The following is a 10763-nucleotide window of genomic DNA, read 5'->3' as shown; positions in this document are numbered from 1 at the left end:
CTATTAAAAACACACTTTCTGACGTTATAGCCACCTTAGCTCAGGATGGATGTAAAGAAAATATCCTAACAATTCTAAAAAAATCCTAACTCTTAGTTTTACATAATATTTACAACACCAATGAATATCCTCACGGTCTTCTATGTCAATATTCAAAAATAGTTTACTTTCAAAAGATATGAAATAGAAAATATAGCGGAAGACATAAAACCTGACATAATATACATTCCCGAAACACTACTATGTAATCCCCACAGACCAAAAATAAATTTATATAATAACATAAAAGTCGACTGCTTGCACAAAATTCTGCTAAACAGGGGTCTAGATCCACTGTCCAAATCAAGTTTATCAGTACGGATTGTCTTCATAAACTTACTACTTATATATTTTTGGTTCTGATCCATGTAGGTATCTTACTGTTATCAGAAGTTACTATTAATCCCTGAGCGGAAATATGATCACTGATATTCTTTTTAACAATTCTGCTGTCTTACAAAGATCCGCATTCACTTATGTGATCTAAGTATAGGTTATCTGAATATTAAGAACACCGTCTTTAGATAGTCTATAATTATTACAAATCACAGACGTCTAATAGACTTTCTCTAAAACCATATCGTCTTTCTACTCAGTGATAATGCTCAAACACAAGTTTGTTACGCAAACGATTCCAGAGATACTCTGGATTATTCGTATGTTTACCCACTTTCAGTGTTGAATATCTCGTCGGTAGTTGTAAGCCTTCTGTTCCAATTTCAATTTAAGCCTACATACTTCTCAATCTAAATTTAGTTACAGTTACAACAAGACTAATTGACTTGAAATATTTTAACTTTTGATCCTAACTTAATTACTACTGAACGTATCCGTGCACTGGAACAATGGTTGAACGTAACCATACAAATGGAGCAGTGGTTGAACGTATCCATGCAAGTAACTCTTTATCCATTTGAATAGACATATATTTTCCACTCAAGTCTACACTTTGCTTTTTGCCCATGTCACTGAAAATTTTAAGTTCTGCTTTGGCAAAGTTTTGTTGAAGTCTTCCTCACTACTAAGGAAAGAATAATCACCCTTTCTGAAAGCTGTCAATAGGTCAGAATGCATTTCTGGTGTAGCAACCAAGCCTGAGGAGCGGTGGACAAGGTTATAAGCATCTTTGACACGCTCATCTTCGAAAGGGTTGATCATACTTGATATTGTGCTCATTATTACTTGCACAGCTTGCTTATCATGGTCATTCTTGAACTGGTGAGGTTCTTACGACTACTCCCTCTATCTCTTTTACCTGACAACTCCTCACACCCTTGGAGTACATCAGCTCTCCCGTGAAATCACTATATTCACATACTAGTGGCTTCCATATTAGTTGAAACCTTTTCACGCCACCTCTGGATTTCGAGTCTTTATTGGCAATCTGCTCAGTGGCAAGTCTGGATATCAGCTGAGTGTACTGCTGGCAGGTTTCTTCTCATACTGTTTTCAAAAAGCTTTCCCATTGTAATCCACGAAGAGCTTCAGCCATGAGTTTGTGGGCGTGCGTACTTCTGTTGCATGGTGGACTTGCATTACCCTCTTACAACATCTAATTCAATCAGAGTATCCTGCAACTAAGCAACTTGAAACATTCGTCCAACGCATGGCAGGGCTGTCATAGTGGGGTGAAAGGCTCCAAGATTGACAACAGCTCACTCCATAAGTATTGGAATCTCCACCTTATGGTCTGAGCCTTTGAATAAATTGCTTGGTTCACCACAAATACAACATATTTTATGCTTAGTTGGTCAGAAATTTTAAAATCATGGTGAATGATGGTATTCACTAGGTTTAAATCTGTTGGACTAGATTCGATAACTGGAAGGTAAACAATAGTGGTTTTCTGCTGAATTTCTGAGGCAAGCAGTTGGTTGAATCCTGTCCATCCAGGGAGGATTCAATTAGTGTAATACTTTGAAATTACATATGCAAAATTCTTCTCTGTATTTGGTTGAAGCACACTGTTGTGCTGAGAAAGGCTCAAGGGAACATCTTAAGCAAAAGTCTCTGGAGAGAACTTCTTGGAACAAGTAAATGACATGAAATCTTTCTCTGATGGTGCTAAAGCGCACTATCATGTTTTTTTCCCAACCTCATTGCCAAAAGAGTCATCTGGTATAGATCTTATGCTTACATTTCTCTCATGTTGGAGTGCAATTCCATTGGTACAGTGAGTTATGTCCTGACAAGAAGAAGCTTCTCTCCAAAATCACGATTATCTTACACAAGCATAGTGAGAAGATCTCTCGCTAAGCAGGATTGTAGCAAGGTACTCCCATGCCTTACACCTTTTAATGCTAGTGCAGTGTCATGCTTTAGAACATACATGTGAGAAGTGCAATAGCCAAAGCCATTAAGAAGACCAGAGTTGGGCTGAACCACTCAAATGTTTGACTGTCACAGCTAGTGATGCATGCTTGAGCATTACTTTCTTGCCCTTGCTTGTGAGATAGATAATGTCTTGTGCAATAGTTAACACATTCTGATTAAGCTGGTCTGAAATGGAGACATGCTCATGATCTCGTGCATCTTCAGATACCCCAAACAGCCATAAAATAAAATCATATACGTTTATTGGCACTAGCCCTTTGGCAACATCAAGTGTTATGTTGGGGGATGTGGGAGGCCAAGGCAACTTTCCTTCAAGTAACTGGCTGTGGTGAAGTGGTCCCATAAAGTACTCCCGTTGCTTGATATTCATGTACAGATTCTGTCTCTTCTCTTTTGTAGTAATTGTCTTGAGGTGGGACTATGTTTTCACTCTTCATTGTATCAATGTCATCAGATGCAGATGCTAATATTGAATCCTTAAAACTGTAGAGTCCTGGACAATAATCTTTTCTGTAGATAAATTGTTAACAAGCACAAATTCGCTTTCATTCATCCTGTTAGGTCTCAGAAACTTTAGCTGTGGGTACTTGACCTGCAGACTTTTCTTCAGGTTCCAGGTCTTATATGTGGAAGAGTCTTTGCTTTCGTTTTGATACACATATTTATCAAAGAGTTTATTTAGCCTATTGAGATTGAGGATTTCTTGTCTTTCAAAATTCTTGCTTCAACGACATTCTTACAGAATTTAGAAAAAAGTTGTTCATATCCTTGATTTAGCTTTTCTTGTATAGGTCGATGCTTAGAGGAAGTGAATGTAACCTTTGTGGCATGTACAGGGATAGCTCATCTCCTTGGCGACACAGTTTTGATTCTTGTTTGAGTCTTGCAGCCTCAAGTAACAGTCCGTCGTCAACAAATTCACACAACGCCAAAGGCTCTCTGTGTGTCTTTTTCGGCTGAAACTGTCAATTGTTTATTTGTCACACCGACAAATTACACACATCTGAAGCAGAACATGATTATTCTTTGATGGTATCTTTGGTCAACCCTGTACTTGAACGAAGCAGCATGGTCTTCTTAGCAAACAGGCTCAGAGTCAAGGGTTCTTGGAAACTTGGCATCTGAAGCAAAATGAAATAATTTATCTTTGAAAACGTTTTATGAAATCCAACCCTGAAAAAGCATTTCAACTGCAATACATTATAATTTCTACCTATACACTTGAATACTGCAGTGATTTGAATAAAATTGCAATTAATTTCCAGAAAAGAGTTAAGATAAGAAGGGCTAAATGAGCTAATGTACCAAGAGACTGAAATGCTTTTGAAAGAAATCTGACAGATTACTGACAAAGCAAGCCAAAATCCAGATGTTGTTTCCAGTGTCACTGAAAGCCATTTTTTAAGTCTTCAGTTTTCATGCTTTCTGTTTTCCTACGTCAATAACATCAGAGTTCTTATTTGCTTGCAAAATGAGTGAAGTACATAATTTTTTTTGAGATCTCAGGAAAACATTCCGCTTTCAGTACATTGTTTATACTCTTAAAGGCTAATACAACATTTTCTTTTTGAAAGTTCAGAAGAATTTGGTCAGATGAAGTATTCAAATTTAAATCCAACCACTCCAACTATACAGACAGAGACTGGCAATTTTTTTATATAAATCTGCAGGAAAAAGAACAACCTATGCCTTATTTATTTTCAAATCAACCATAGTTGCTCCCATATAGCTTACTATACTGGGTGAGGCCTAGCCTAGAACATGTAAGGCCTGGAATAAACAACAGGGTAAGGCCACATCCGCAATGGAGTCTTGGCTAGGCCTGTAAACTTACTCATCAAATATGTTACCAGATATAATGATAAATTTACTACCTACATTTCAACATACATTCGGTTTCTTCTTTGTTTCCTCTTTTCTCCTTTGAAGCAAATGCATACTTCTGTTTTGAAATATCAGTAAAATACTGGTAGCATCGCTTATGGTAACCTCCATCGCTAACGTTACTTAAAGTTAGGTATGCATAGGCTAGGCTTAACGTTACGTTCACCAGTGTTCGTTTCAGTATCAACAACTTCGGGAACATTTTCTGTGAAATTCCTTTCCACACATGTACATTTCTTAAGAATTTCTGCCACGTTTATTCTTAATGGGGTTTAATTTCACCTGAAACTGCCGGAATATGAGCAAAGCATTTCATTTTACGCTAATCGTGAATATCAATACTTACAAAGCTTTGTTGTCATTGCAGGGTTTTAGTACGTGGTTTGTGATTGGTCAAAAAAGGTGCAACATGCCTAAAGCCTTTTATTACTTTTATCTGATTGGTTAAAAAATACAATTTTTAGAGCTGGTTCGTTTGTTTTTCAGTACAAAGCTATGCTATGGGCTATCTGTGCTCTTCTAACCGCGGGTATCGAAACTTGACCTTTAGCATTATAGTCCTTCAGACCTACTGCTGAGCCACCGGAAGGAGGGAAGGGCATTTTCCTGATTTCGGAAGTATGAAACGCCTGGTCGAGAAAAAGGTACAAAAATAATATATAAAACTAGTTGTTTGCTTTGTTGACGACCACCGAATCCCTTGACAAAAGGTTCTGTTAGACTTGTAAGTCAATATTAGCTTTTATGCTTGTTTCGCGTTTACTAAAGTACCTACACTTGGAAATAAATTCTAAATTTAACGATTTCTAAACAACCTTCTGTGGACCAGTGTTTGATATAACAAATTAAACGAAAGTTCGGCACATAACTGTAGAGATTGGGCAAGGTCAGCAAAGAACAGCCCAATTACAAATATACATTTATATAAAGAATAAATAATGTAATTGATGTTCAATGGATACTAGAAATTATCCTCATATTGTTGCCAACTTTCTTGTTTTTTCTAGTATTTTATAATTTTGTTTTATCATTAATTAAGCACAAAGCTGTACAATGGACTACCTGGGCAAGGCCCGCCACTGAGCTGAGATTTTGTAGAGAAGTATTATTGATATGTTAGACTTTCCTTGGAAGCTACTAAAATCATCGTATGTTCTTGTAGCTATATACTGACAGAGTTTTCTTCTCATTTGTTTACTATAAAATGTAAAGACAGCACTTGAACACAACCTGCCGAAATACAAAATAAGTTTGTTCGTCTTAATACTAGAAATAAACGACCTTATAACACCAAAATGTTGTTTTTATTTAGTTATACATTCAACATTTCGCTTTTAAGCTTTTTCAGGAGCGTTCACTAACACACAAACCGAAACTGACAGTACAAAGCTTCAAATGGTTTAAATGATAAATTATATTCGAATCTATAACGTTCATTTATTGGTATAGAGTGCTTTTGACATATTAAGTAGTAAAGCTTATTGTTGAAAGAAAAGTATTGTTGAAATAATTAACTGTTGCCTGTAGTAAGCAAATGTTCTATCAATGTTACAGATTGAAATAACAGAAGATGAGTTAAAAAGTAAAATAAAATAATTAAAGTTATAGACGCCATCCTTTGTACCTATTCATCTGTGGTCGTAGTTGTTCGATGAGAAGAGCTTCTTTGAATTTTCTGTCAGTGTACTTGGTGGCTTTGGTGAGGATTTGTACTGAGAATGGTGGTTTCAAGCCAGGTGTTACTTGTTCATGATTAGTTAAAAATTGATCTGCAACTGCTTTTCTTTCATGTTGTTGTTTATGAAGAGAGTCAATATGTTCTCCTATCCTTGTGTGTAGGGTTCTTCCGGTTTCTCCTATATACGTATGATGGTAAATGTTACATGTAAGCTGGTAAACAACATTGGAGACAAGACTCTCATCTTTAGATTGTAAACACGTTTTTATAAGACAATTAACTTTATTACCTTGTAGGGTAGTGTACTAAGATTTGGAAAGTTGGCTTTTTAGGGTTAGACCTGGCCGTTCCATAACTATAATCGGCAGTTCAGATTTCCTGATTATAGTTTGTATTTTCTTGAAGATAGTTTCGCCAATTAGATATGTTATAAAAATAAACTTTTACTTGTTATCTTTGGAAAATCGTTTTTTATCCTTCTTGATCATCTTCTTGATTTTTGCGCGTCATAGTACTTGAAAAGTTGTTCAATGTAAAAAGGCAGATATTCGTTACTCACAAGAAGTGATTCTAGTTCAAAGCGTGTATTGTTTTTTGTTCACTACAGTTACGATCGATTCTGTTTAATTCTCCAATAATAGCGGCTTTCTTGGAAGCTTTGGGATGATGGAAGTTGAAGTTAAGGAAGAGAGGTTTTCTTAGCGGTTTGTGAAACAAGGTAGATTGTATATTATTGTCATTATTGATTATTAAGGTAACGTCAAGAAAATCTATGTTCCTCTTGTCATTCGAATGATTCAGGGTGAATTGAATGTTGGGGGTCTATGGAATTTAGAAAGTCTAAAAATTGGATTAAAGAAGGAAGACTGTGGTTCCATAGTCCAAACACGTCATCGATGTATCTAAGCCAGAGATCAGGGCCGTTGTTGGTATCTTGACGCAACTTGTCAAGCACCGTTGTTTCAAAAACGTGCATAAATATTACGACATAAATAACATCGACTCTATTACCCATTGAAACACTGAGTTGGAGATACAGTTTGTCGTCAAAACGACAATATTCATTGTGAAGGATGAAATGTAAGATTCCTCTGACAGTGTATATTGTCAGTCCGTACATCTACAAATTGTTTATGGGATTCGACATGAATTCACGCACTGCTCGTCATACAGTTTTTGTGTTACGTATGTAAATAAAAATTTTGCTTTTGTGACAAATATGCAAGTAAAGTATTAAATTTGAGAAAATCCCATGAAGCTTTTTTCAGTACATTCGTTTTCATATCGCAATGCATTCCAGCGTTAAAACCCCCGAGATCTAAATTGAGCTAGCTTAAAACGTAGAATAGCCACATTCCTTTTTTTAAGAAGAAAAGGGTATATATATAGCCTACTAAAATAAATAAACAACCACTAAAGAAAGAACACCGTTTAATTAAATAAAACAAATAATAGAAGATTACCATTGATATTTAGTAGATCTGCCTTTTACAATATTGTAGACAGAAACACCATTACACAGCGTATTTACAATATCTGAAATTTGGGTCTGTGGGACTGAGCCTCAGTCTTGGTCACGAAATTTGATGAGAGTCTTCCTAGAAGTTTTTATTTTTTGTTTTGTTGATTTTTGCGCAAAGCTACTCGAGGGCTATTTCTGCTAGCTGTCTCTAATTTAGAAGTGATAGACTAGAGGAAAGGCAGCTAGTCAACACCACCAACCGCCAACAAACGAAAAGCAGGATTGACCATCAAATTATAACATCCCTAGCTGAAAGGTATAGCATGTTCGGTGACAGAATTTGAATCTGCAATCTGCAGATTGCAAGTCGAAAGCCATAATTACCAGGCCATGCCAGGCCCAATAAGTTAGTTGCTTAGAATTCCTTCGCAGGAAACGATCAATGGTGGACCACACATGTTAAATAAGGCTTATATTTGGTGAATGGCCTTGTCACGGGAGAGTATTAATGCCCTAGTCTTCAAACCATTGTTTTGTGACTCGGGATGGATGAGGATGGGCCGCAATTTGCATGGAAACAATGTTTTGTCTTGTAAGCTTGTCATTGGTGTAGACAGTTACAAGGCCTTGTTCGGGAATTGTGAGATACCAAGCACCAGTGAACGTTCTTTTTTAAATTAACATCTGTGATCTTTCAGCTACTACCTGAATGTCACCCCACACCATAACAGAAATACTGCAGTACCTTATCGTGACTCGCAGAATGCTCAAGTGAAGATAGTCAATAAATCCAGATGCATCCACTGTCCGCAAATTTGGACTCGTTGGAAAATAAATATATTTGTCCAAAAGGTAGGAGGATGTGATATCATCTGTGATGCCCACTGTTGTCGACGTACTATACTGCCTGGCGAGAGGAATGGTTCCGTATAGTTATTCAGCCATTGTAGCCCATGCATTGAGATTAACTCCTAATAGTATTATAACACACTTGCGTCTGTTCTGCAATAGTAATGAGTATCTTACCGTCCTTTCATCGTTCAACTCAAGCACCGCGTGAAAATGCGGTTGATATTATTCTCAAGATCCTTTCATTCGTAGTTTGACTCTTTCTATAATTGGTCTTTATCTCGCTGTATTTCTATTTATACGTCAAGGTTATTTACATATTACTTCATGTAGACGATCTATTTATAATCTCGGTCGTTTTCTATTTACTTACTGGTGTTCTGTGTGTCATTTTTACACTTACAATAATTGAAAAACAATATATATCATCCACACTTTCTTAAGAAATGATCAATAATGGACCACAAATGCTCAAAACTTGTAGTTCTCAGATAATTATGAGCTAGGTTTTGCTATTACAAAGTACTTTTGTTAAAATTAACCTAACTATATAGAACAGAGCTGAAATAATCTAAGAAAGTAACCTATAAATTAATAAATGTATAACAAAGTGACTAGACACAGTCAATTTCATTAAACGCCAAGTAGAAAGAAAACTTTATCTTTTAAGGTTCAGGAAGATTTACGAGATTTAGATTAGTTCTAAATCCATATAAAAACCAACAATGCAAAATAATCTTCACGTTGATCCAAAAAATATTCAAAATTAATTTCAGACGTTATAACCAATAAGATTTAACGAAACTAAAAATAAAAGAAATATAGAATAATTTATTAACTAGTGCGGATTTACCTATTTTCATACTATAACTTTTAGTTTAACCATCATTATAGACGAAGTTAATTTCACAAATGTAGATGTCTGTGTGAGGCAACTCAGTCTATTAAACCTTTTGTCTTTGAAACCCATTAATTTCCTCAAAAGTAGGATACTTTCTTTACGTCTAGTATTTAAAACTTTGAGCACTATTAAAACTAAACATTCAATCCACTAACTATTAAAACTAACCTAAATATACACTCCATTATTTATCACAACTAAATATATTGGCCCGGCATGGCCAGGTGGTTACGGTGCTCGACTCGCAATCTGCAGACATGCCGCTGTGCCATTGGGAGGCATCTGGAAATTAAAAAAGAATAAAAATTATTCGTAAATTATGACTGTATATAATTTCATTTTGAAAACAACCATTTACTTTCACCTCTGAAGTTCGTAATGAATTTGGGACGAGCGTAACCTAGTGGTTAACCTTGTTTAGACTGTGAATCCGAGGGTTCGTGGCTCGTTACTGCAAAAAATTATCCGCATTGTGGAGCTATGCGTGCGCAACAAGAGTGACGGTTAAATCCTACAGTTGGCGGTTAGTTCTGTTGACTAGTTGCCTTCTCTCTAGTCTGCCAGTCCTATATTAGGGACAGTTATACACAGATAACCCTTTATATCGCTTTGCGCGAAAAATCTGAAACAAACGGACAGGAGCAACTAAATTTGTTTTTCAGTTTTACGAGGATCGTTAAAGAAAACGTAATTTATTTCTTGTATGTTAGACTTAAAACAACATTCTTACACAAATGGCGATGGTAATGGGGGCAGCAAGATATCAATTCTTAACACAGACCTCGTTAGGTACAGTGCATTCCCTTGGTCATTCAGTGTGTTTCGTTATATCACAGCCGATAAACGTTACAGTTCGATAAAATGTAGGTGGGATATTAGAAATCTAACAGAGTACTGCTGCTTCAAGATCATCAGATACCCGAATGTATTGTGTACGTACAGCGCTTTTGAAAGAACTGAATAAGTACTTCGTTGGGGTTATATGCAGAGAGGCGAAGGTCTGTCCGTCCGAAGTTTTCATTTGCAGTAATTTATACCACGATCAGTAAGGAATCTGGCCTAATCGTGCTACAGAAAAACATTTTTCATTTTGATGATGGGATACATGATGCGTGGAACGCGAGCAATGATCGTGAGTGTCATACTGTATCGTTCGGCCATGATGGTGATAACGTGAAGCAAATAGCCATAGATACAAAACTGATGTCACACACGGGCGCCACCTATCATGGAGTTGCGTAACATATCGTACCGGAAGTAGCTTACTTTTAAATCTGTTTTCATCAATTTACCATTAACTGAAACTGTTTCTATTGCAATTAGCACTTAAGGTAAGTGACTTGGGTATTTGCTAGTCTAAATGTGATAGGTGAATGAGTAATAAAGGAATACACGCTGCTTTATTCGCAAGTTTTATCTTAATGCATTCGATGGTAACATTATAAGCATTAATACTTAGGTAACAGAAAAACAAAAACAAAACGGGTTTATCTAAGACAAACCAATATTATAAGCTTTACTATAAAGCCAAAAAGTGACTTTAAAAGCTACTTACGTCATTCAGAGTCTTGAAGTTATAAAAAAATACGACAAATACCACTTAAAAATATTAAATG

The sequence above is a fragment of the Limulus polyphemus genome, unplaced genomic scaffold (genome assembly GCF_000517525.1).
Source record: "Limulus polyphemus unplaced genomic scaffold, Limulus_polyphemus-2.1.2 Scaffold8, whole genome shotgun sequence".
Classification (NCBI taxonomy): Eukaryota; Metazoa; Arthropoda; class Merostomata; order Xiphosura; family Limulidae; genus Limulus; species Limulus polyphemus.
This window is presented reverse-complemented; position numbering follows the sequence as displayed.